We start from the raw sequence: 26,947 nt of genomic DNA on the forward strand, positions 1-26,947 counted from the left end.
TTATATTTGGCATTCCCCTTTGCTGCAGCCATCAGCAGTCTGTGTTCTTCAATGAATGACTTGAACTCAGCGCATGACAATTTAAAGTTCAGTCTGACTTAAAGCTCAGATTTCACCATTGCAACTGACCGTCTGTTTCGTTTGTCAGACCAAACATCCTCCATGTGACTGAACACTCGCTTTGCATAGGCACCGCTGACTGATATGGAAAAAAGCAAAAGCAACAGCTTTCAACAGCTCCGTGGATTCAGTTGCCTTGCTGAACAAATATGCCCATTTTTCTGTCTGGGGTAGAGTGTTTTGGAATGGTGTCAAATACTTCATTCAGGGTGACTACACTACCGAACAGCTTGTCTTCATCTACAGTGCATCCGGAAAGTATTCCCAGCGCTTCATCACTTTTTCCACATTTTGTTATTTTACAGCCTTATTCCAAAATGAATTAAATTCATTTTTTTCCTCAGAATTCTACACACAAAACCCCATAATGACAACGAAAAAAGTTTACTTGAGGTTTTTGCAAATTTATTAAAAATAAAAAAATTGAGAAAGCACATGTCCATAAGTATTCACAGGCTTTGCCATGAAGCTCAAAATTGAGCTCAGGTGCCTCCTGTTTCCCCTGATCATCCTTGAGATGTTTCTGCAGCTTCATTGGAGTCCACCTGTGGTAAATTCAGTTGACTGGACATGATTTGGAAAGTCACACACGTGTCTATAGAAGGTCCCACAGGTGACAGTTCATGTCAGAGCACAAACCAAGCATGAAGGCAAAGGAATTGTCTGTAGACCTCCGAGACAGGATTGTCTCGAGGCACAAATCTGGGGAAGGTTACAGAAAAATTTCTGCTGCTTTGAACATCCCAATGAGCATAGTGGCCTCCATCATCTGCAAGAGGAAGAAGTTCGAAACCACCAGGACTTTTCCTAGAGCTGGCCGGCCATCTAAACTGAGCGATCAGGGGAGAAGGGCCTTAGTCAGGGAGGTGACCAAGAACCCGATGGTCACTCTGTCAGAGGTCCTCTGTGGAGAGAGGAGAACCTTCCAGAAGGACAACCATCTCTGCAGCAATCCACCAATCAGGCCTGTATGGTAGAGTGGCCAGACGGAAGCCACTCCTTAGTAAAAGGCACATGGCAGCCCGCCTGGAGTTTGCCAAAAGGCACCTGAAGGACTCTCAGACCATGAGAAAGAAAATTCTCTGGTCTGATGAGACAAAGATTGAACTCTTTGGTGTGAATGCCAGGCGTCACATTTGGAGGAAACCAGGCACCGCTCATCACCAGGCCAATACCATCCCTACAGTGAAGCATGGTGGTGGCAGCATCATGTTGTGGGGAACTGGGAGTCTAGTCAGGATAAAGGGAAAGATGACTGCAGCAATGTACAGAGACATCCTAGATGTCGTCTCGTCTATTCCCATCAAATGTCGGTAACTTGCTTCAAAGAAAAACAGGCAAATCACAACACGTGAATTGTAGCAGCTCAAGTACACAGCACATCAATCAAAACATTTTTGTAGTGTTAATTGTAATTTTACTGATGAATTAATTAAACTTGTCACCGATTCGTTAAATGCGCAAGTCAAGTTTTCTTCAACCACGAAGAAATTTTCTTTTAATTTTTTTTGACATTAAGGAAATTGCGAAAACTTTGAATTTTAAATACACTGGTTTAGAAAACGAGTGAAGGTATTATAGGGTGAAGGGGCAGCCGAAATTAAATAGCATGATAGCGGCTTCGCCTCTAGAACTGGGCGTGGATGCTTCTAAAATGTTCCAACAAAAATTGTCCTGAAGCTTAAATATTTGTTTAGCAATAAGAATTGACCATGGAGACGAGAATATCCAAATCTGGGAGGATATGCAGGAAAGCAGAGGGGATGTCTCAGTGCTGACCGGAAGCTCGGTACATAATCAATGTATTGAAAGGTTTAATCGAGACTTAAACAAAAGTTGCACTCATGTGTACGCACCTGGATTTTAGGACAATCTATTTTTCCTTTATGTTTTCATTTCCAGAATTAATCAGACATTGGATGCATTTAGAATCACATTTAACAATCACTCCGTTCCTTCAGAAACAAACAGAAAAACCCTGCAGCTTTTTATGCTTGATAAACATCATCTGCTGCTTCTTCTTTTGGCTGCTACCGTTAGGGGTTGCCACAGTGGATCATCTTCTTCCATATCGTCCTGTCCTCTGCATCTTGTTCTGTCACCACCATCACCTGCATGTCCTCTCTCAGCACATACATAAACCTTCTCTTAGGCCTTCCTCTTCTCCTCTTGCCTGGCAGCTCTATCCTTAGCACCCTTCTCTCATTATACCCCTCATCTCTCCTCTGCACATGTCCAAACCAACACAATCTTGCCTCTCTGACTTTGTCTCCCAACCATCAAACTTGAGCTGACCCTCTAATGTCCTCATTTCTCATCCTGTCCATCCTCGTCACACTCAATGCAAATCTTAGCATCTGTAACTCTGCCACCTCCAGCTCTGTCTCCTGTGCCACCGTCTCCAGCCCATATAACATAGCTGGTCTCACTACCGTCCTGTAGACCTTCCCTGTCACTCTTGCTGATACCTGTCTGTCACAAATCACTCCTGACACTCTTCTCCACCCACTCCACCCTGCCTGCACTCCCTTTATCATTTCTCTTCCACACTTCCCATTACTCTGTATTGTTGATCCCAAGTATTTAAACTCCTCCACCTTCGCCAACTCTACTCCCTCATCCCACCATTCCACTGACCTCCCTCTCATTCACACACATGTATTCTGTCTTGGTGGTCCTACTGACCTTAATTCCTCTCCTCTCATATCTCCACCTCTCCAGAGTCTCCTCAACCTGCTCCCTACTATCGCTACAGATCACAATGTCATCAGCAAACATCACAGTCCATGGAGACTCCTGTCTAATCTCGTCTGTCAACCTGTCCATCACCATTGCAAATAAGAAAGGGCTCAGAGCCGATCCCTGATGTAATCACACCTCCACGTTGAAGAAGAAAGAAAAGACCATTTCATGTCAAAGTTCATCCAGAACAATCATTTATTTTGCCCACTGAACAGGTAGGATGTACATTAACTTTCCTAAACAACTCATCCTCTTGAAAACAGTCGTAAACAAAGAGAAAAACGCAGTCTCAGAGAGTTCAGGAGTTTCTGCGTAACAAGACTGCAGACAATTAATTAGAAATTACAAGGGAGAACTTGGCCAACTCATTTTTCACAACCTAAGTTACACTGTTTATGGATAGCTTTTGTTTTTGTTTCATGCATTAGCAAAAATAAATACAACTGCACTTGAACTTTGGTAAGAATAACCTGAAATCAAATGCAAAAAGTTACAAATTGAAACTTTCTGAATTGTTCGAGTTTTGCACACATTTCATTTTTGTTTTAAGGAAAAGAAAACACAGATGGTTGAATCAACATGTTGCATTTCTTTATGCCATCTGCTTATACAGTGACCTTATGTACATGCAGGACTATCCATCAAAGCTGAAAGAAATAATCAAATTCATTAGAATCTTTCAAGGTTGTGATATTGACACAAATCTGAAGCTCATTTTTACTGGTGTTTGCTTGTGGGTTATCTATTTCTTCACCATTAAGAAATACGAGTCAAAGTTGCGGTTTGAACCCAAGAGCTGGGATTTTTCTGCTGCCTGTCGCAAACTGAAGAATGTGGACAGGGCGCAGTGTTTCCAAAAATGTCTTCATTTCTTTTGTCATTTTCCTTCTACTCAGTTTCTTTTCAAGTTTTTTATCTTAAAAGGAAACCAAAAAAAAAATTCTTAAAATATGTCAAGTGAAGACATCCTAAAATGCAGTCTACATGAATAGAAATGTGCTAACCAACACTGTCAGTGAGTGGCCATAATTTAATGGTGAAATGAACTCTCAGACACTTACTGTAACTGTCTAAAAATGGTGAGACGTGGAGACCGCTACACGATTTGTATCAGTAAAATAAGGAACTACCTCAATTCTATTATTAGCCTTACATTTAACAGTTTCATTCACTAAATAAAATTCATTTAATAATTCCTAACTCAAAATAACTAAATAACAACTTTGCTCATAAGTTAGAGGTAAAGTACCACACCTGCTGTACGTACACCTACTTGCCATTAAAAAACAATATTCTTTTTACTTAAGGAAGTGATTTATGTATTTTACTTTAAGTTAATAATCACATTATTCACTTTGATACGTTGAGGAACATTCAGTGTTTTAATATAAATAGTTCATGTTGTGCTGTGGAGAAGGAAGGGTTACTTTTGTGATGCAGGCTGTACCACCATAACACATCTTCTACAGTAGAACCACAAAAAATCCTTAAAAATATTAACTATATTAAACCTTAAAAATATTTATTAACTAAATGTGAAGGTTAAAACAAAAGATTTGTAGTTTTGTGCTTAACATGGAGTTCTTATATGCAAAAATCTAAACTTTATCCAAATTCTCTGACACAAAAAATGACTAGAAAGTTAGGGTTAGGGTTAACCCTAACCCTAATCTGCATAAAGAGCACAGCTTCTCCTTGAGCTCCTGTACTGAGTGCATTGTTTGAGTTCAACAGTCGACTCCACAGAAAATAGTCCTGCACATTGAAACAAGTCATTAATACTGACAGCTAAAGCAGAGCGCACACCGATACATGCATTTATTTCCCTCTTTTTTCTAGATTTTGATTTGTTACACTCAGACTGATGGATGCATATATACATTTACACTCACCTTGTACAGACTGAAGAAATTTCTGAAATTTCAGCACCATCTTCTCCTGACCTTGTCTGCCGTAACTTAAAAAATCCGAATACCGTGGTTTAAAAATGGCTGCTATATCATTGGCCGTAAATTCCTTCTTTATTTTAGGCATGTCAAGAAAAATACGCATGCTGGGATTTTCTCTGAAAAGTGGAAGTACAGTAATCCCTCGCTATATCGCGCTTCGCCTTTCGCGGCTTCACTCCATCGCAGATTTTATATGTAAGCATATTTAAATATATATCGCGGATTTTTTGTTGGTTTGCGGATTTCTGCGGACAATGGGTCTTTTAATTTCTGGTACATGCTTCCTCAGTTGGTTTGCCCAGTTGATTTCATACAAGGGACGCTATTGGCAGATGACTGAGAAGCTACCCAACTTACTTTTCGCCCTCTCTCTCTTGCGCTGACTTTCTCTGATCCTGACGTAGGGGGATTGAGCAGGGGGGCTGTTCGCAAACCTAGACAATACGGACGCTTGTCTAAAAATGCTGAAAGATTATCTTCACGTTGCTACCTTCTGTGCAGCTGCTTCCTGAAGCGACATGCTGCACGGTGCTTCGCATACTTAAAAGCTCGAAGTGCATGTATTGATTTCTCTCTCTCTCTCTCTCTCTCTCTCTCTCTCTCTCTCTCCCTCCCTCCCTGACGGAGGGGGTGTGAGCTGCCGCCTGCAACAGCTTTGTGCCGCGGTGCTTGCATACTTAAAAGCCAAACAGCCCTATTGATTTGTTTGCTTTTCTCTATCTCTCTGACAGTCACTGCTCCTGACGCGCACTCCTTTGAAGAGGAAGATATGTTTGCATTCTTTTAATTGTGAGACGGAACTGTCATCTCTGTCTTGTCATGGAGCACAGTTTAAACTTTTGAAAAAGAGACAAATGTTTGTTTGCAGTGTTTGAATAACGTTCCTGTCTCTCTACAACCTCCTGTGTTTCTGCGCAAATCTGTGACCCAAGCATGACAATATAAAAATAACCATATAAACATATGGTTTCTACTTTGCGGATTTTCTTATTTCGCGGGTGGCTCTGGAACACAACCCCCGAGATGGAGGAGGGATTACTGTACCTGAAGACAAAAAGAAAATATTTGCATTAAGTGATATTCACAAATCTTAAAATAGTTGCAACAACCTGAAGTTATTGAGGGCGTTCTTTTCAAAGCTTCACAAACATGTCTTTTACTTATGTTTATTATTATACTGCACTTCTTGATTCTGTTGGATTTCTAAACTGTCCAAATAAATGGTACCAGACAACATACACATACAAATATAAAACATGACAAGCAAAGAAATGTCACATGAAACTAGAAAATCCATTTCTTGCTTTAATACGTTTGTTGTAGCCGATGTCTTAATGTTAATGAGTCTCATCAATTTAAACAAAAGAGACATGAAATGTCCATCGACTTAACACTTAAACATCACACCACAGAAATGCCACCATTAGAATCGAGTTACCGCGTAGTACAACAGTCCATCGATTAACTGATCAAGACAAGCTTGTCTTTTTAAGATTACATGAAAGAGGGCTGCCTTCTTCACAAAAGTATCCCTTGTATTCATATTAACTGGGTTTGGAAGACCTTCCACCTCAAAGCGCCAAGAGTCGCACTGCTTGACTGCGTCTTCCAGCTCTCTTTCTGTGCTCGATTTTTCAACCTAAAGAGGACAAAATGTTTTTTTTGTAAAATAATGAACAGTCTCCTGGAGCTTTACACCACCGAGAGTCTGACGAATATTTAATAAAAAAAAATACAAAGTAACAAGATTTGAATCATTGCCAATCAGCCCCAATGTCATAAATCCAAGTCTTTGCATCCCAACAATACCTTCTTCAGTATTTCCCTAAGCTTAGAGGCCGAGACATCATCAGGTGTAGCATTCACTTGGAGGACATCTCCAGTCAAAATGTAGTCCACCACTCAAGGTGCTAGATGCTCTGGTGGCTCAGCCCCCTGGATTATTATGGTGGAAATCATCTTCCCAATGGTCCGGTAAACTCCATTTTTCAACTTCATGTCAGTCAGCCTTGGTATAAATCCATTGGGTGACTCTGGAAAGAAGTACAACACATCTGCATGATCTTCACCACAAAGTGAATTGTGCTGCTGTAAAGGTTCCTGGAAATGTCACATCATGATAAGCCATAAAAGCACATCACGGAGTGTTTGTCCACTGCAGAATGCATCTGTCATTAAGGTGTAAACTGAAGTTCCTCAAGTTTATTACAGTCATATGAACATTTTTTATTTTATTCATAAGGGTAAAGTTGGCATTTTAAGGCCTTAAAACAGAAACTGGATATTTTTGGATGCCATGTGGTTTTCAAAACTCTACTAAGCATACTCCACATTCTCAAACTACTTTTTCAAAGTGCATTCTAAGTGTCACACCACTGCAGACTTTACAGCAGCCCAAGGACAAAATTCAAACTATATGCTTGAGAAAAATACCTTCAAATGCTCCACTGTCTTCAAAGATTGCTTTCACTAACCGACCAAAAAATTCTCACCTTGGTCCTCCACTGTCTTGTGGATCCAGTTCAAATTCATCAAGATCACATTCGAATGAGACAAGAGGCAAACCATGGTTCCTCATAAATCTGTCCCTGTGAAACTGTTCCAAGGCCGTATTCCAAATATCTGGTCTAAAGGTGACTAAAGTATCTATCTATCTATCTATCTATCTATCTATCTATCTATCTATCTATCTATCTATCTATCTATCTATCTATCTATCTATCTATCTATCTATCTATCTATCTATCTCTATCTATCTATCTATCTATCTATCTATCTATCTATCTATCTATCTATCTATCTATCTATCTATCTATCTATCTATCTATCTAATCGTCTGCATCCCCGAGTAATCACCCTTTTACTATGAGCTTGTAATAGTCCTCTTATTTCCTCCATGCTCATTGTTTTACTTAATCTGTAAAATGTAAGACATGCTTTATTACAATATACTCTAGGAGGATTAGATTTTGTGACTATTTGCACATTTTCTCTTACATAAACTATTGGTAGCAGCAGAAATTCAATTAAAGACTATCAAGCGGCTTTAAAGGTTATGTTTTCTAATAGATTTTGTATTTTAGTGCCACAATTTATAACAATGTTAATTCCCAATTCCCTGTAGACCTTCATTAATTGCCGTAATTTGGAATGTAATGTATTATGAAATACGATTCTTTATGAAGTTTCATTTGATATAATTAAACGTTTCTCTCACACTTGTAAAAAAAAGAAAAAAAAAAAGTACCTCAAATCTTGTGATGGATTCACAGAATCCTGCAGCAGACTTTCTCCAGTGGCCTCTTCAACAGCTCCATCTTCCTGTAGACCACTGGGGCTTTAAAAAATGAACAATAGTGATTTGCTATGGCGGAACACAAGCTCTCATGGATTTCAGCACATCAAATAGTTCAAAGCAGCGGCACTCTATTCCATGATGTTTGTCTGTCAGGTTTCCTACAACTGACTATTAAATAAGAAGTTTTTATTACTTCTGTACAAGTCCTACTCCCACTTCCTTTACCTGCTTACTCTGATCTCAGTGTTAGAGGATTTAAATTCCTTCTCGTGAGCCGTGAAGCAGTAGAACCAAACTAAGCAATGCACCGTCCGCCCCTTCAAACCCAACTGGATTGAATTCCACAACTCACAACAAACTTCAGCTTACATCAAGTCAGACATGGGAGAAGGGTTCTGAGCGCCTTCACGTCTTTCATCCGCTCTTCCTTTTTTCAGGTGTAACTGGCCCTTGGATTCGGCATCCTGATGTCCTTCTTGGTCTTCACCCTTCAACCTTCTCTCTTACCGTCTCTGGCTCACTGCATTAAAAATTAATATCAGGTCTGTCAATGTACAGCACAGCTCAAGTGAACTGAGTGACGGCAATGTCACGGGCACTTTATCCTCACCGCCTCTCTGTTCACTCGTTCGTTCTTTTATTTGTCTCTTACCTCTCCTTTTCTGAGGTGGTGGACTTTCAGTGTCAGACAGTATTCCATGTTCTTCCTACACAACAAAACAAACTTCCATGAAATGACAAGTAATAAGAATTTGAAAAGAAACAAACCAGTAACTAGATCTTTTGGTTTGCATTATCTTAAAAAACTGAAAGTAAATGAGATTTTTCCAACTTGCAACATTTCTTGGAGGAAAAGACAGACATGACGTGTAAACAAAAGAAACAGTTCTTCAGATATGGTTATAAAATTGGCTAACACATCTCCAAGATATTTGCTGCCAAATAAAACACTCATTTCCACAGAGCAGGGCCTTTCTGATAATCAGGTGGCGTTTCATTATTGCGGTTAGTGACATCCTTCATCTCTTCTATAACTCTGATGGCTGGTGTGGTGTGCTGGGATGGTGACATCACTTTGAGGGAGGCCCACCAAATCAACAAACTAATGAAAAGGAAAGGCTCAGTTACGGGATGCACTCTGGACTCCAGGGGCTTAACTAGACAGAATGGGGCCCTGTCTGAAAGTTTTTAATGGGGCACTGAGGATTACGGTCTGTGTGGGTTTCCTCCGGGTGCTCCGGTTTCCTCCCACAGTCCAAAGACATGCAGGTTAGGTGCATTGGCGATCCTCAATTGTCCCTTGTGTGTGCTTCGTGTGTGTGTGTGTGTGTGTGTGTGTGTGCGCTTCGTGTGTGTGTGTGTGTGTGTGTGTGTGTGTGTGTGTGTGTGTGTGTGTGTGTGCCCTGCGGTGGGCTGGCGCCCTGCCTGGAAATTTGTTGCTGCCTTGAGCCCTGTGTTGACTGGGATTGGCTGCAGCAGACCCCCGTGACCCTGTGTTAGGATATAGCAGGTTGGATAATGGATGGATGGATGGATGAGAATTAGGTACATCAATATCAATACATGTATATCAAACATTTTGTACGTTTTTATTCAAACAGGAAAAATATAACTATATAATGTAACTAACACACAATTTGATTTCTGAAGTCTTTAACTACAAGTGATGTCATTTGCACTTGGATTGCTTTACCCACTTCACATTGCTACCAATGTGTGCATCATTTATGAAATTGGCCACATACTTTTATAAATATCTTCTTCTTCTTGTAAATTTATATATTGCAAATGCTGATAGCAATCATCACAAAAAAATATTTTTATCACATGTTGACATTATAGGAAACCCACCTTCAATATGCAGTACTAGTACACTTACGTTACGGAAACTACTGTTGTCAAATGTTTAGTAGACTTGAAAATGAAGTGACATTGATTAAAAATGCATAATACTGCAGTAGCAATGGTGAAGAAGTAACTTTAGAAAGAAGTATTGTTATAATTATGTAATTTGTATACAATAGAAAAATGAGAAATGATCCATAGTTGTGATCAAATTAAATGATCATAAAGAAATTAATTTTTAACATCTACATTAAAAACTATCCATAATAGGAGATTCTTTTCCCATTTGTTTAATAAGAATTTTGTGTGGATTGGGAATTATCTATATTACTAAACGACAGTTAATTTATGCACGGCGGACGCACCGAAGCGCATGCTCACTGTGGTGCGGTGCCCCAGAGTCAAACGCAGCGGCTTCCCAGAGTCAGTAGGTGGCGCCCAAACAACACAACCTGTAAACTGAACTTGCTCTACTGCACTGTGCCAGGAGGCTCCCACAACGCGCTTCACACACACCAGAAGCAAAGACATCACGGCTCCACAATGAAAGAGCTCAACTAACGGAAATACAAAACAAGCCCGTATGGATAAACACAATGAACGAACGCACCCACAACGTGCTTTTGACAAAGCACAGGCAAAGGAGGCATGTATCCAAATGGAGGGAGCTCAACGATTAGTAATACAAACACGAGCCCATATGGCTACGACCTGTAAACGAGCCCGTATGGATACAAACAATGAACGAAGGCACCCACACAAAGAAACCGCTTTAGTTCAAATAGGGTTATTGAATTAAATGTAAACTTTACCATGCCTATGACCTGTGAACTAAACCTGAGGTAAAGCGTGCACACCAGGTTGCAGAGCCACCCGGACGCGACCGTGTCAGCAAAGGCAACGGAATCACGTCTCCACAAAACGAAACCGCTTTAGTACAGATATGCTTATTTAATTAAATGACATTTCCCCAGACGCACCCACCCTCCATGATATGTTATCCATCCAAATATCGGACGGAACAGAAACTGATTGCCATTCTTGGATTTACGATTCTCTAGAGAATCGCGGGCTTACTTGTGTATTAATATTATATTGGCTGAATATACAGTAGGGCAGGAATTAGAGGGGGAACTTAAAATAACTTTTGATCATTTAATTTGATCATGAGTGTACATACATAACAAGTGCTTAAAAATACCTCATGCATGGCCTTGGAAGAGAAAGATATATAATATTGCATATCTGGAATTAATTTCAACAACTTTCAAATCTGTCTTAACCAACTGTTACCTAATGACATTTCTCATGTATGATCTAAAAAATTTCAGATTTAGGGTGGCTAGGGAATAAAAGTTCATGTCTTATTTAGTACTACATGTTTTGCTGTTACATTAGCACCTGATTAATGCTTATAAATTCCTGATTACATCTGTGTTTTGTCTTGGTAGAGTAATGTATTCCTCGACTTTCCCCTTTTGTATTATTAATATGTAGCCTTTGTCAGAACGCCTCAAATCTCACAGACTCGCCAGTGTTTATCAGGTATCGTACTTTATAACTTCTTCCCATCTTCCCTTCTACATTTATAACCTCAGGCAGTTAGGTATAGTTAAAGGCAAGCAGGAGTTAAGTTACACTTTAAATAATGCATCATTGATAATATTCATAAATTATAATGCAAAGTACATTTGAATATTGGCAACCATACAACCTGATAAATGGTGATGTGTAGTTTCAGGTGGCACACAGACTTGCTAGTTACTTAAAATGTCCATATGCCATATTTTAGTGTGAATTCAATGCACGGCTTTATACATGAGGCCCCAGGAGATGCTTGACTACACAAAGTTGTAGTCGGGAACAACAAATGGGCAAAACTTGAAGAGGCAACCAAGGGAGAACTGAAATAAAAAGCAAGAACTTGAAAATACACTGGAATGTTTTTGTGAAGTAATAACTTCACCTTCTACCATACCCAGAACCTTCTTTAATGCCAAATTCAATGTGTGACAAAAAAAAAAATTCGGACGTGAGTGTCAGTAGGCTTTGCACACTAGGAACCAAGTTACCTGAACTATTCAGTAACATTTCAGTAATTATTTACCTCTCTGATGCTGATTTTTCTGATCATAAAATATGTCATTACATTAGCAACTGAAAAGAAGAATTTACACAATTGCAGAATTGCTGTATTTGAGGGTCCTTCTAGGGTACCTCTTTCTCTTGCACAATTTGGCCCAAAAACTAATCAGCATATCATCATCTCATAACAGACTTAAGTTTTGAGTTTGGTATTTTATCTTTCAGCCATTTTAGCTCTAGACTGTCCTCAAGAAACTGTGACACACAGACAGACACACACTCATCTTCGACATCAGGAGACCCTAAAACATCAAGATCCATCAAAAACGAAATCGAAATTGTTGACAAATCAAAAGCTTTCGCTCCTCCCCCATAGATGATAGGTTATGGTGGGGGGAGGGTACACCACTTGGGTTTTGAGAATTTGCATGAGAATTAGCATTAGGATGTGGGGTTGAATCAATTGGAAATGATCTGAAGCTTGAGCAGCAATTGAACTGAAGGCCTGTGTGCTGGAGCTGGGGAGTCCTCTACAGCGCATCTTCAACCTGAGCCTGAGCCTGGAATAGGGGAGAGTCCCGAGGCTTTGGAAAACATCTTGCATCACGTCCTCGTGAGCTGAATAACTTCCGGCCTGTCTCTCTGAAGTCGCATATGATGAAGACCATGGAGCGGCTGCTGCTTCACCACCTGAGGCCACAGGTCCGCCACGCCCTCGACCCTCTGCAGTTCGCATACCAGGAGAAGGTGGGAGCGGAGGATGCCATCATCTTCATGCTACACCAATCCCTCTCCCACTTGGACAGAGGCAGTGGTGCAGTAAGAATTATGTTTCTGGACTTCTCTAGCGCCTTCAACACCATCCAACCTCTGCTCCTTAGGGACAAGCTGACAGACATGGGAGTAGATTCATACCTGGTGGCATGGATCGTGGACTATCTTACAGACAGACCTCAGTGTGTGTGTCTCGGGAACTGCAGGTCTAACATTGTGGTCAGCAGCACAGGAGCAAAAGTTCACTGACATCACTGCTATCGTGGGCTACATCAGGAGTGGGCAGGAGGAGGAGTATAGGAACCTAATGAAGGACTTTGTTAAATGGTGCGACTCAAACCACCTACAACTGAACACCAGCAAAACCAAGGAGCTGGTGCTGGATTTTAGGAGGACCAGGCCCCTCATGGACCCCAGTGATCATCAGAGGTGACTGTGTGCAGAGGGTGCAGACCTATAAATACCTGGGAGTGCAGTTGGACGATAAATTGGACTGGACTGCCAATACTGATGCTCTGTGCAAGAAAGGACAGAGCCGACTATACTTCCTTAGAAGGCTGGCGTCCTTCAACATCTGCAATAAGATGCTGCAGATGTTCTATCAGACAGTTGTGGTGAGCGCCCTCTTCTATGCGGTGGTGTGCTGGGGAGGCAGCATAAAGAAGAGGGACGCCTCACACCTGGACAAACTGGTGAGGAAGGCAGGCTCTATTGTTGGCATGAAGCTAGTCAGCTTGACATCCGTGGCAGAGTGACGGGCGCTGAGCAGGCTCCTGTCAATCATGGAGAATCCACTGCATCCACTGAACAGGATCATCTCCAGACAGAGGAGCAGCTTCAGAGACAGACTGCTGTCACCGTCCTGCTCACTGACAGACTGAGGAGATCGTTCCTCCTCCACACTATGCGACTCTTCAGTTTCACCCGGGGGGTAAACGTTAACATTATACAAAGTTATTGTCTGTTATACCTGCATTGTTATCACTCTTTAATTTAATATTGTTCTTTATCAATATGCTGCTGCTGGAGTATGTGAATTTCCCCTTGGGATTAATAAAGTATCCATCCATCCATCCATCCATCCATCCATCCATCCATCCATCCATCCATCCATCCATCCACATTTCAGCAAGGGAATGCGCTCGAACAACTCTTCAAACAGAGAAGGTGAACATCACAGGCTGATCCCATAGAAGTTCAAAGTAAAGATGGCTGTACACCACTGATCCACAAAGCAACCTGCAACAGACGCCGGTTAACTTTAGAAGAAAGAAAGAAAAAACATTCACGTCAAACCTTAATGGATTGGACATCATTTAAACAGCAACGTATCTGAGTAAACACTGAATCTTCGTCATCTTGGCATGCAGCACTTTTTTAAGCCTTATTGTACAAAGATCAGCCTTAAAACACGAGAGAAGAAAGCACTTTTTTATTTCTTTTGACTATGGAGGCTTATTTGCCTTTTGAGGCCTATAGCGCTTTGCCAGGGTGCCAGTGTCCTCTTTGATCTCATTACAGTTTGAAAAATTGTCTTCTAGGTGAGAGAAAAATAACTTTGGACCACTTAATCTCTAGTTTGTCAGTTCTGCAGGAGCTGCAACAAAATGTCCTCAGACACATCTGACGTCCTCCTAGACAAGAATATTTCCAACGGAGTTTGAAACATCAGGACAGAATGTTTGGCCCTACTACAAGATTCAGGTGGACTGCATGCATGTCATTTAGATCAAATCTACCACTTAGAGTGTGTCCTTCAGTGATGGTGTGAAAGGAGATCGGTCTGATGCTACTGGATTGTAAAGATTTGCTTTCTGAACATCAAAGGCCAGTTTAGCACAAGTAGCATTTACATGTAGGTGGCCAGTAGCCTGAGGTCACCCACAAACTACCATTCTTTAGGGCACTTCCACCAAGCAGATTGAATTTTTATATCTTTTTTTGTGAGCCAGCATTTGAACACGTGTGTGTTATCAGCTCAAAAAACAAATGTCAGACGCGGCCCTTCTTTGATGTTCCTCTTTAGACATAAATGGTAAGCTACAATCACTTGGACTGAATGGCCATTCTCCAGATTTTCCATCTTCCTGCTGTTAATAAAGAACGTTCCCCTTCACCTCTCAAGCGGGCAGTATTAACGGACCAAAGGTCCATATAGCTGACTTCATCAAAAGAGGATGGCATTTCCAGTACAAGTGTGGATCTTTTAAAAGGTACATTTGAAGGAACCTCCAGACTTCTGTGTTCTCAGCGTCACTCACCCAATTAGAAGTTCCTCATGCTAATAGACTTTGCTAATGATTCAAAGCTAGAAGTTAGTGTGTCACTACTGCATGGGCTCAGCCTTGCTCAGACTAGTAAGTTCTAGAAGCTAAAGCACACTAACAATGCTGACGACTGCACTTCATGCAGCCATGTTTGTCAGTTAGGCCTGCACTCAGTATGGTGTGCATCTCTTTGGACTGAACAACGTCCCTGTGAAATGGCCGCCTCTCCAGGCTCTTACCCTGAAGTGACATACCAGTGAAGGTGCTCATTTGAAGACAAACAGCCTCAGCCACAGGAAGAAGACAATAACAATTGCAAAGATGAATGGCTGGGGATCAGCTTTGGAGACCTACCTTGACTGTCTTGAGCTCCATTCATTTTTATTTATTTTTCTTTTCCCAGCAAATTATCTGCAGAAACAAACACACATTGACAAGCTGTTATGTACTGCATATGCATGATAAAATCCAAACCAAATCACAAGAGAAAAAGTCAAAGAGTTAAAAATAAAATTAAACTTGAACCTCAAAATAAAAGACCATGGATTATTCTATTAAAGAAGATTTAAAATTATAATAGGATTGGTTTCATTAATGGTGGTAGGTCCCAATATCACAATTGTGTTTTATTGTAAGAGAAGTTCTTCCTACATTTAACCATATAAGCTAAGGAACTCTTTAAACTGCTTAAATCTAGTAAATGGCCGTGTCAAGCAACTCTTTACATTTCTGCCTATTGACTACAAACACAGGCACAAGAAGTTGTCGTCTTATGACTGGAATTGAAGCCCTCAGGCCCATTATGGAGGTGAGCTCAGCTGCTGATAACCCACTGGAGAAGGGAGTTTCATGGGCAGCCAGGTAAAATGTATGCAAGAAAAGTTGGCCTTTAAATGGAGTGTCTACAGTTTCAACAACTGATGGATTGTAAAAGAACACCAAGTGAGCGTCACGGACAGACCAGTGGAGAACACCTCGCAAAGTCAGAGCCCCCAAACATCCTGAATGTTCTTAGAGTAGACATGGCAGGAGACGGGATCACAGCTGTCGCACACGCAGTGTGAATGGTGTGATAAACCCAGGGAGTCAGTGCGCCCCAAACCCTAACACAAACACACTTGTCCAGTCCCAGGTTCAAATAATCAAAGGTTTTTTTTTATTTTAACTCCCTCCAAATGTGACAAAAGCAAATACAGACAGGTCTTTCTCACAATATCCCTCTTTTTCTCCCTACCGCACTACCTTCCTCCACTCAAGCGTCGCTTGAATAAGGGAGTGCGGTCTCTTTTATCACAGAAGCAGGAGTACTTCTGGTGCCCCAGCAGGGGTGCTCTGCCAGACTACATATCCCAGCATGCCCTGCTGGCTTCTTACTGTGCACCAACCTCCAGGGCCACTGCTATCTAGTGTGTTGGGGGAATAAAAAACTTCCAGTAACTTCTCTTTTTAATGGGCTGTCCATTGTGGACGAAGACTCAGACAAGACAGCAGGTGTGGTTATATAGCAGCTTTATTCTTCAGCGTCACAATGAGCAGAGTTTCAGAAAGCAGGCAATCAATATTACTTAACAGCGTCAGGGCTCTTCTGAACCCCGTCTGTCGGTGGGGGCAAAGTTTTATACCCCTAGAATGCGTGATTTAATATCATTATGGAATGCAACAGTCGACACTTTTATCTTACACAATCCTTGAGCCAAGTATTATCTCAGACCCCAGAGTTCCTTCTTCTATCTTCACCACAAGTTCAACGCCCCTTATGCGACGTTACTTCTTGGCCCATTTGTTATGGCGTTCAGATGTAAATAGAGGAAAACGGGATAAGGCAGACTCATGTGTGGAATGCTTAGACCTTGAGTCCCTTGGACAAATATTTTTCTGTTTGCTCATCAAAGCATGCTTTTACATAATGTATGGTTTCATAAAGTTTACTTCTGCTTAACTTCTCAGACATGGATTAGTACACGGGAACAAAGAGAACATTCATCTTCCACACCATCCACCCTTTTCGGTCCTTCCTTCCAGGTCTGTTCCCTCTCCTGGTCGGCATTCCCGTCCAGCCTGTGTAGCATCTACAATAGTTAGGAAGTTGGAACAGCTGAAGTGGTCACGTGGCAGACCAGAATGTGGTGTGCACTGGCTTGGGGTCAAATAATGTGACATTTACCAACTTGTAGTGGGTACTATGATGGAAGTGATTTCAACTTGAAGTACAGCAACAGTGACAGACTGGATGTGTGTTAAAGAAGGTCTTCAGACAACTTCCAAAGCACAGTCCTGAGATAGTAGGTTTTGATGTCACCTCCATTTAACTGATACATTTCTCTACGATGGCTTTTGCGCATTTTCAATTCAGTAAGGTGTTGGTGCAAACAACAGAGTAGTATTTACATTGTATGTCGATAAAGTGGGGTTAGAAAATTGCTATACATACACCTTTATATAGTTTTTTTGATATATTGCACTTTTGTACCTGGAAATATAATGTCATGAAAAGTTGTGAAAATCTGGTAATCAAACTTGTAAAGTGAGAGTTTGTAAAATCTGCATTCAGTGTTTGCATGTAATTCTGAATTCCGTTTATTTGTGTTTTCCCTTAACACAAACCAATTAACATCGTGCGTTGCTGTCAAATGCTGCCAGTGTCCTGTCCTGATCCTGCTCATTCCACTCGATATCCCATCTCATTTTAAAACAAATCAAGTATTTCTTTCCCAAACATTAGCATCTGTTGGTGTTTTGCATTTCTCTTTCTAGGTGAACTGTTTCAAATGCATTCCCTTCCTCTATGCTGTAATAACGAGTGTGAGTGAAGTGTTTGTTGTCTTCTAATAAATTTGTTCTTAATTTTTATTCTGCACTCTTCCGTTCAGGTTTAAGTAGCTCTAGTATACTAGATAAAGGAATACATGGATGCTGCTCTGTGATATGTTTTACACTCACACATGCCAATAATTTGGTGGGTGACCCATGACGACCTGAACTCCTGGGTTACAGTAGCGCCTTTCCTCCTGTTTGCTGTTAGAGAAGCATCTTCCGGGTTGGGCCCTTTTTAATGACTATTTGGCTGTTGACTGAGCGGGGTGTTAAGACATTTTTCAGGAAGAATGGACGGGGATTCGTGAGGCACCTCGCAGGGGGAGATTTGTCAACCGATTCGTTTCACTGCAAGAAGAGATTTCCAGATTGTCCTCTATTGCGGTGGAACAACTGCAGCATGAGCAAGAGGCGCAAAAATGTAATTATGACAAAACGAGTAAACTCCGCGAGTTTAAGAAGGGGGATTGTATACTGGTGTTGATCCTGTCAGATCTGCATAAATTTCGGGCTGTCCCTGGTGAATTACAAAGCCAGGGCAATGGAAACCGGTACAAATTTTGCTGATTAATCTTTTAAAGGAGTGGCACAACCGCCACAAAGTCCTGCTGGCGTCCACAGCGGTCCCTCAGACTGAAGTCACTACTGGGGATGATTTAACTGACACTCAGAATGCAGAATTGCTATCACTAATCGAGAAGAGCTCGGACGTCTTTTCAGCCAAGCAAGGCCGGACAGAAATTTCGGAACACAAGATCGTAACTCCGCCCAGTGTTACTGTACATGTGCCCCCGTATCGTCTGCCAGAGGCAACAAAGACAGTGATACACTAAGAGGTTCAATAGATGCTGAAGATGGGTGTAATTCGGATAAACAAAAGCGAGCAGCGGGGCCCTATTGTGCTTGTCTCTAAATCTGATGGTTCATTTCAGCTCTGTATTGATTTTAGGTGTTTGAATTAAGATTTCCAAGTTTGATGCATACCCAATACTGCTTGTAGATGAGTTGTTGGAGAAGCTCAGGCAGGCCTTGTATGTTTCCACCCTAGACCTCACGAAGGGTTACTGGCAAGTACACCTGGAGAAGTCTGTTTGAATTTACAAGACTATCTTTTCGTCTCCATGGACCACCATTGATCTTTCAACAGATGATGGACCAGATCTTGCGCCCCCTATCTAGAAGATGTAGTCATTTCAGATAGTAACGACTGGAGATGTGAACTCGTCCGCCTGCAGGTGGTGCTCTACAGTTTGAGGCTGGCAGGGTTGATGACTAACCCTAAGAAGTGCAAGCGGAGTATGTCGGAAGCCCATTATTTGGGATATTCCATGGGAAAGAGTTTTAAATGGACAAGGTAGGGGAGGTGTCTGCATATCCACGTCCCGAAACACCGAGGCAAGTTAATGCCTTTCTTGGGCTCGTAGGGAACTACAGGTGGTTCATTCCCAATTTTGTGCATCGGGCTACCACCCTCACTGACTTGACAAAGGGCAGAAAGAATTGTACTGTCGTCTGGACCAATGCATGTGACAGAGCCTTCTCGCACCTAAAAGCCAGCTTTTCGAAGGAATTTATTCAGCAGAGGGATGCAAGTGCTTTCGGTTTAGGACCGCTGCTTTGCAAAGTTTTGAGGGGGAAGAACACCCCATCACATTTATCAGAAGGAAACTGCTACCCAGGGAGCGTAATCGACCATTGGAAAGGAGTGTTTAGCGATTAAGTGGGCAGTGGAGGCCTTCCATTACTACCTCTGGGGACAGCGGCTTACCCTGGTGACTGACCATGCCCCGCTTCAGTGGCTCTACAAACAGAAGGATATGAATGCGCGGCTCACTTGGTGGTTTATTAGTTTACAGGCATTTGCTTTTGATGTTTGCCACCATCCCAGGGTTGCACACATCAATGCCGACACTCTCTCACGCCCATCCAAGAAAGGCTAGAATTTACCCACCCCAGTGTGGACAAAGTCACACAACTCTTTTGAGATCCACCCCAATGGGGCCACACGGAGAAGCGCGATTGCCCCGACTGTTGAGTGCTGCTTGTCCATTGCTGGGGCAACCGCAGAGTCGCATTTTCACAGAAACAACTGCAAGCTGACCGCTGCCATGTATAAAGCGCCCGTCGCCCGATGGGTGATGCCGGGAACATTATAACTTGACCACTGACCCAGCCACGACCCTGCCCGTTTGCTGTGTCTGGTTGTAGCAGAATGGTAGATCCCGCCTCTGTTCCTGTTTTGAGTTGAATAAAGCTGTTTTTTTCTAAAGTACTGAGACTCAGCCTCGTCTTTGGGGTGCGAGATGACGACTCATGTTTCACATATGCGCTATATAAATGTCATTAACTTTATTATTATGATGATCTATGTTGCATTTGTAACTCTGTCACATAGTGCCTTGGTCTGTTTATCGTCTCTTCCTTTACGTACGTAACGTTTGCTGTCTGTAGTAAAAAAACGACAGGCAATGGAGGCGGCAGCTAAAATATAAAGGACCCTTTCTATGTCAACTTCCGGGGTCCAGTCAATGTTACTGTGGTTGCCTTGACAACAGCTCATCATGCGGGAAAATCAAAGAGAAAGAAAAAAAGGTTCACCAGAAAGTCGGAGTGGAGGGAGAGAGAGGGAAGCCGAGTGGACACAGCTGCTAGCCACATGTCTATGACTTGAGAAGATCACATCCCAGTTGGACGATCGGGAGGTGGGTGTGGCCACCTCGAAGACGGACACCACGATTGCCAGAAGCCAGCCATAGACATACAGGTGCTGGTCATAAAATGAGAATATCATGACAAAGTTGATTTATTTCAGTAATTCCATTCAAAAAGTGAAACTTGTATATTAGATTCATTCATTACACACAGACTGATGTATTTCAAATGTTTATTTCTTTTATTATTGATGATTATAACTGACAACTAATGAAAGTCCCAAATTCACTATCTCGGAAAATTAGAATATTGTGAAAAGGTTCAATATTGAAGACACCTGGTGCCACACTCTAATCAGCTAATGAACTCAAAAGCCTTTAAATGGTCTCTCAGTCGAGTTCTGTAGGCTACACAATCATGGGGAAGACTGCTGACTTGACAGTTGTCCAAAAGACGACCATTGACACCTCGCACAAGGAGGGCAAGACACAAAAGGTCATTGCTAAAGAGGCTGGCTGTTCACAGAGCTCTGTGTCCAAGCACATTAATAGAGAGGCGAAGGGAAGGACAAGATGTGGTAGAAAAAAGTGGACAAGCAATAGGGATAACCGCACCCTGGAGAGGATTGTGAAACAAAACCCATTCAAAAATGTGGGGGAGATTCACAAAGAGTGGACTGCTGCTGGAGTCAGAGCTTCAAGAACCACCACACACAGACGTATGCAAGACATGGGTTTCAGCTGTTGCAGTCCTTGTGTCAAGCCACTCTTGAACAAGAGACAGCGTCAGAAGCGTCTCGCCTTTGGACTGCTGCTGAGTGCTCCAAAGTTATGTTCTCTGATGAAAGTAAATTTTGCATTTCCTTTGGAAATCAAGGTCCCAGAGTCTGGAGGAAGAGAGGAGAGGCACAGAATCCACGTTGCATGAGGTCCAGTGTAAAGTTTCCACAGTCAGTGATGGTTTGGGGTGCCATGTCATCTGCTGGTGTTGGTCCATTGTGTTTTCTGAGGTCCAAGGTCAACGCAGCCGTCTGCTAGGAAGTTTTAGAGCACTTCATGCTTCCTGCTGCTGACGAACTTTATGGAGATGCAGATTTCATTTTCCAACGGGACCTGGCACCTGCACACAGTGCCAAAGCTACCAGTACCTGGTTTAAGGACCATGGTATCCCTGTTCTTGATTGGCCAGCAAACTCGCCTGACCTTAACCCCATAGAAAATCTATGGGGTATTGTGAAGAGGAAGATGCAATACGCCAGAGCCAACAATTCAGAAGAGCTGAAGGCCACTATCAGAGCAACATGGGCTCTCATAACACCTGACTGATCCCACAGACTGATCGACTCCATGCCACGCCGCATTGCTGCAGTAATCCAGGCCAAAGGAGCCCCAACTAAATATTGAGTGCTGTACATGCTCATACTTTTCATGTTCATACCTTTCAGTTGGCCAACATTTCTAAAAATCCTTTTTTTGCATTAGTCTTAATTGATATTCTAATTGTCCGAGATACTGAATTTGGGACTTTCATTAGTTGTCAGTTATAATCATCAACATTAAAAGAAATAAACATTTGAAATACATCACTCTGTGTGTAATGAATGAATCTAATGTACAAGTTTCACTTTTTGAATGGAATTACTGAAATAAATCAACTTTGTCCTGATATTCTAATTTTATGACCAGCACCTGTATACAGCTAGATGCCACATTCACTGTGTTGCCCAGCCGACACGATACGTCAGCGCGTATGCCCTATTACGAGTGGCAAAAATACCTTTTAAACTAATACAGGTAGACATGGAAACCGGGTTTTCTGATGAAAAAACAGTAACGTTTAAAACAGTATCATTTACATACAACAGATTTTGGCGAATCTTTTACATGCAATTATTTATATCCATTTATACACTAATAATGCCAATTATTAAATAATAGTAATAATTATTATTATTATTAAATAATTCCTTGCATATAAGTAACATTTCTCGGACTGCCTTCTTCCATCTCCGAAACATTTCTAGACGTCCTGTTCTTACACAACATAGTACTGAAGTATTGTTTAATGCCCGGGTCACCTCACGTATAGATTACTGTAACGCTATTCTATCTGGCATCCCACAAAAACTTATCCATTGCTTACAACTTCTTCAAAATTCTGCTGCCAAGACAATAACCTGCTGTTCTAAATCCACTGAACATATCACACCGATTCTCTCTCAACTTCACTGGCTCCCTGTTCACTACAGAATACAATACACAATACCGCTCTTAACATTTAAAGCTCTCCACAACCTCGCTGATCTCCTCCAGACTGACACTCCTCTCGCTCACTCAGATCCTCATCTGCAGCTCGACTTTCTGTACCGCACACCAAACTCAGTTCTATGGGAGCTCGAGCGTCTCTCATTGTGCTCCTCAACTCTGGAATTCTGTTCCCTCTCATATTCGTCAGCTCGACTCAATAACACATTTTAAAACTGCCCTCAAAACTTATCTTTTCAAACTGGCATACCAATTGTGAATTTAGCACTGTTACTGCCAGTTATCTTTTTTGTTTGCTAATTATTGCTTTTTGATTTATCATTCTCTTGTTATAATTTTACTAATGTTGTTTAATTTTATTGTAAGGTGACCTTGAGTGCTAAGATTATAAAATGGGATTTTCTAATAGCCAAATATAACCAAAACAACTGTTCAGCCTTACATATGAAATGTAATCCCCCGGGATCTAGTGATCTGGTACGGAGCATACAGCGGTTTGTACAATCCCAAGCAGCACATTATTCATTACTTCACTCCACAGCAGTGCCACTCACAATATGGTGGCGACGTTGACGTACGATGCTGCTGGTCATGTGGCGTCTAGTAATCCTATGTCTAAGGGAGCCAGCAAGGAATTGGAAGGCGAGGAGGCCCAGTGGCGCTTGGATCCAAGGTTATTATAGTTTTGCCTTTTTATATTAGTTTTTATTTCTATATTTTTTCTGAGCTTACTTGGAAATTCAGTTAAGTTTTAGTTTTCCTTCATCGTGTACTTTTAGTTGTAATTTAGTTTTTGTTTTACAAAGACATTTCTATTTTATTTTTATATATATATTAGTTTCAGTTTTAATTTTAGTAATTGTAGTATGGTTAAAGAGCTACTATGGAGTGTAGTTTTTGTGTCACAATGAGACAGAACTGTACACTTAACGGGTTTGGATATAATATGAATTTAATGTTAGTGGAAGCTTGCTACACTACACAACACACTTTACTATTTGGTTTTGTTTTTGTCCAATAAAAACAAGTATAATCAAAACCAGGTACTGAATATGAACAATTTTACACAATTTTATCATTTTTAAAATATTTGTCATTTGTGCTGAACAAATCTGCGCTGATTGTTGGCACTTTTTTTCTTTTCCTTTTATTGCCCAGAATGGGCCAATCTGTACTGAACTTTAGGTGAATTTTAAGGTGTAAGGGTTTTTTACTCTGAATGTCTGTAGCACACAACATATCCTGCGCCAACAACAATGTGCTTATAATGAATGCCTTCAATATTTCATTAAAAAATCTCAAACACTGGACTTGTTATTTTCTACAAGCCATATTGATCTCTGATTCTATTTCAGGCACAAACAATTTATAGACAGAATTTTGCACCTGCAAGCCTAGAAAGATATAAAAAAAATAAGAAAAGAGTTTCTACTGTGTTCAGACAGGTGTGTCCATGAAAATCACGGGGGTTAAGGAAGAATCAGTGAGCAGAACCCACCTAGCTGTATTGAGGGAAATAAAGAAAAACAAGCATGTAGTGTGAAGGTTAGGGGCAGTGAGACTTGAATAGCCCACCATAAGAACAGTACACCCATAATGAGCAGAGCAAGAGCAGGTAACAGGAGTATGGACAGGTACAAAATGGCAGAGACAGCATCTGAGATGAAGAACAATTTATGCATTATCTAAACCTGTTTATCCAGAGCAGGATCACATGAATCTGGAGCCTACCCCAGCAGGTTTGGATGCAAGGCAAGAAAAATCTCTGGTATGCAATATGTATGATATGGCTGATGTTAAGAGCAAAAAATAATATGATATTTCAGGTATCTGTTTTGACAGAAAGAGAGAAACATTGAACAAATGGGGACAGATACTGTATTTTAAAGCATAATTCTGCTACTGGATTATTTTCACATTATCAGGTATTTTGAGCTGCAAATATGAACTAAAAAAGATACATTAATAAATATAGAATAAATACAGAAACAACTTAGTATGTTTAGCTTTTCACCACTTGGCAGACTCTCTTCCCCCACCTACTGTAGTTCAGTAGAGACATTGCCAACTCAGGAATTTTACAAGGTTTGTATGGCTTCATTGTTAAATGACATTTTTAAAGCAAAAGTGATTGGTCAGCAAAAATGTGCTAATCTTGTATGATGACCTAGTCAGTCTCTTGATCAGTGTTTTCAAAAATCAGGAGAGGTCTCCTTAGACAATCTCATGTACTCAGATATGGGGATGGATATTTGAGGAGTAAACCGCAAGCCAATGATTATATTACGTACATTAAAGAACCATCAACAATAACAAATCAAATTAATAATATATTGAACAATTATTATAAAAGTTAAGTTGAATAAATCGGACTCTGCAGCTGCATGAATTAAAAAAAATCAAGTATGTGTTCAGGTAAAATACCACTTCCAGTTAATGGATTTGGCCCAAAAGTTAATACTGATCTACAGTTTTGGTGTAACAGCCACATGCCGAATTTCATCCATCTATCTATCTGCGTTTCTTGAGATCTCGTGTTTACACACACACACACACACACACACACACACACACACACAGACATAATTCCAAAAAAACGGTATTTTCGGACTCGGGGAGTTCTAAAAAGTCAAGATTCATCAAAATGTCGAGGTCGATTTTTTTTCATGATTTCTATACTTTCTCTGTCCTTCGTATACTTCATATGCGAAGTGACAGGCGAATTACAGTCAACAAAAAGCAGGCACCTGACAAATAAACTGAAACGTTACTCACTCGTGATTTTTCTGTTGTGAAAGGGTACGGCCCGGACACAGACAGGTAGACACATTTCCAGCCATCACCACACGTTTAATTACACAATTATATTAGTAGTACTAGGGTGTTGTACCGTGTTAGCCATTATGAATGTAGAGAAAAGCCAAGCAAAATGACACCTTTTATTGGCTAACTAAAAAGATTACAATATGCAAGCATTTGAGGCAACTCAGGCCCCTTCTTCAGGCAAGATGTGAGTTGCCTCGAAAGCTTGCATATTGTAATCTTTTTAGTTAGCCAATAAAAGGTGTCATTTTGCTTGGCTTTTCTCTACAATTATATTACAAGTCAATAAGTGCACCGCCACCAAACACAAACCCCAACAGTCTCCCAAAGTCCAGGCTCCTCTTTGAGCCACATCTCTTTCTCTTTTCTCTCTCTCAGGCCTCTCCTTGCCGCCTCCTCTCCGACCTCGTCCTTCTCCTCACCCGACTCCAGCCTTGATAGCAGGGAGGCGGCCCCTTAAATAGGCAGGCGGCTGATGACCCCACCCGGCCACCTGCCACACTGTCCATACGGTAAAGTTTGAATTACATCTTGATATACAAGTCCAAAGAAAGGTACGTACATTTGCTTTCTATTCCACAGGCTCTACACGCTTATTCAGCTCGCTCTGTCACTGCAAGTGCTGTGTGAACTCCCGCCCTCCATCACCGGCTGCCGTCCACTGGAGGAATACGTGCGGGCGGCTCGTGGTGGGTGGCTTTCAGTTTTAGAGTTAAATGTTATAAAGGTTAAAAACTAACAGCAAGAAAATTAATTCAAAGACAAAAACTAAAATTATGTTTGGTAAATTATTATTTTATTTCAGTTAGTCTTTCCAGCTACTTTAATAGTTTCATTTAGTTTTAGTTTTTCATTTCAGTTTTGTTAATTATTTTATTTCAGTTTACAAAAATGTCTTTTTAATAATAGTTTCAGTTTTGATATTAGTTTTCATTAACTATATAATAACCTTGCTCGGATCTGACCGTCCTGTGTGTTCCAGACGGGTGAGACAATTGTCATGTATTGAATTAAACTACTGTACATGTTGCCGATAGCTACCAGTAGGTGGCACCAAGCGATTGACATGTGGTGCACACTTGAGTGTTTTGTAATGCAATAAAGAAGTGAGTGGTCGGATACTCCGTACCTTTACGGAAAAGTCTGTGTCGGTGTGACTTGGTGTGTGCCTGTGAAATTAAGCAGCACGCAACATAACAACAATGAATTTCTTTTTCTTTCCATTGACTTTGGAATAGAAAGGCTACACTGAACCCAAGAAACAGGAGCGAACCGGCGGCTGTTCTCATTGCACTACATTGGCTGTCCTACAAA

General features: G+C 41.1%; 2 long non-coding RNA genes across 2 annotated transcripts in view; both read right to left on the reverse strand.

Moving 5' to 3' along the window:
* Nucleotides 1-6,230: 6,230 nt before the first annotated feature.
* LOC127530040 (uncharacterized) lies at nt 6,231-7,446 on the reverse strand. The gene is made up of 3 exons (XR_007936573.1): nt 7,245-7,446; nt 6,621-6,844; nt 6,231-6,450 (listed from the first exon to the last, which is right to left on the reverse strand). It is a non-coding gene; the product is annotated as an uncharacterized LOC127530040 (long non-coding RNA).
* Nucleotides 7,447-7,639: 193 nt separating this feature from the next.
* Nucleotides 7,640-26,947, reverse strand: part of LOC127530039 (uncharacterized) — a 31,738-nt gene continuing 12,430 nt past the window's right edge. Inside the window, exons 3-7 of the long non-coding RNA XR_007936572.1 lie at nt 15,435-15,491; nt 8,762-8,816; nt 8,479-8,629; nt 8,059-8,148; nt 7,640-7,728 (exon numbers count right to left, since the gene is read on the reverse strand). This is a non-coding gene — a long non-coding RNA (uncharacterized LOC127530039). The remainder of the gene's footprint in view (nt 7,729-8,058; nt 8,149-8,478; nt 8,630-8,761; nt 8,817-15,434; nt 15,492-26,947) is intronic.

Source organism: Erpetoichthys calabaricus, chromosome 13 (genome assembly GCF_900747795.2).
Source record: "Erpetoichthys calabaricus chromosome 13, fErpCal1.3, whole genome shotgun sequence".
In the NCBI taxonomy this organism is placed as follows: domain Eukaryota; kingdom Metazoa; phylum Chordata; class Cladistia; order Polypteriformes; family Polypteridae; genus Erpetoichthys; species Erpetoichthys calabaricus.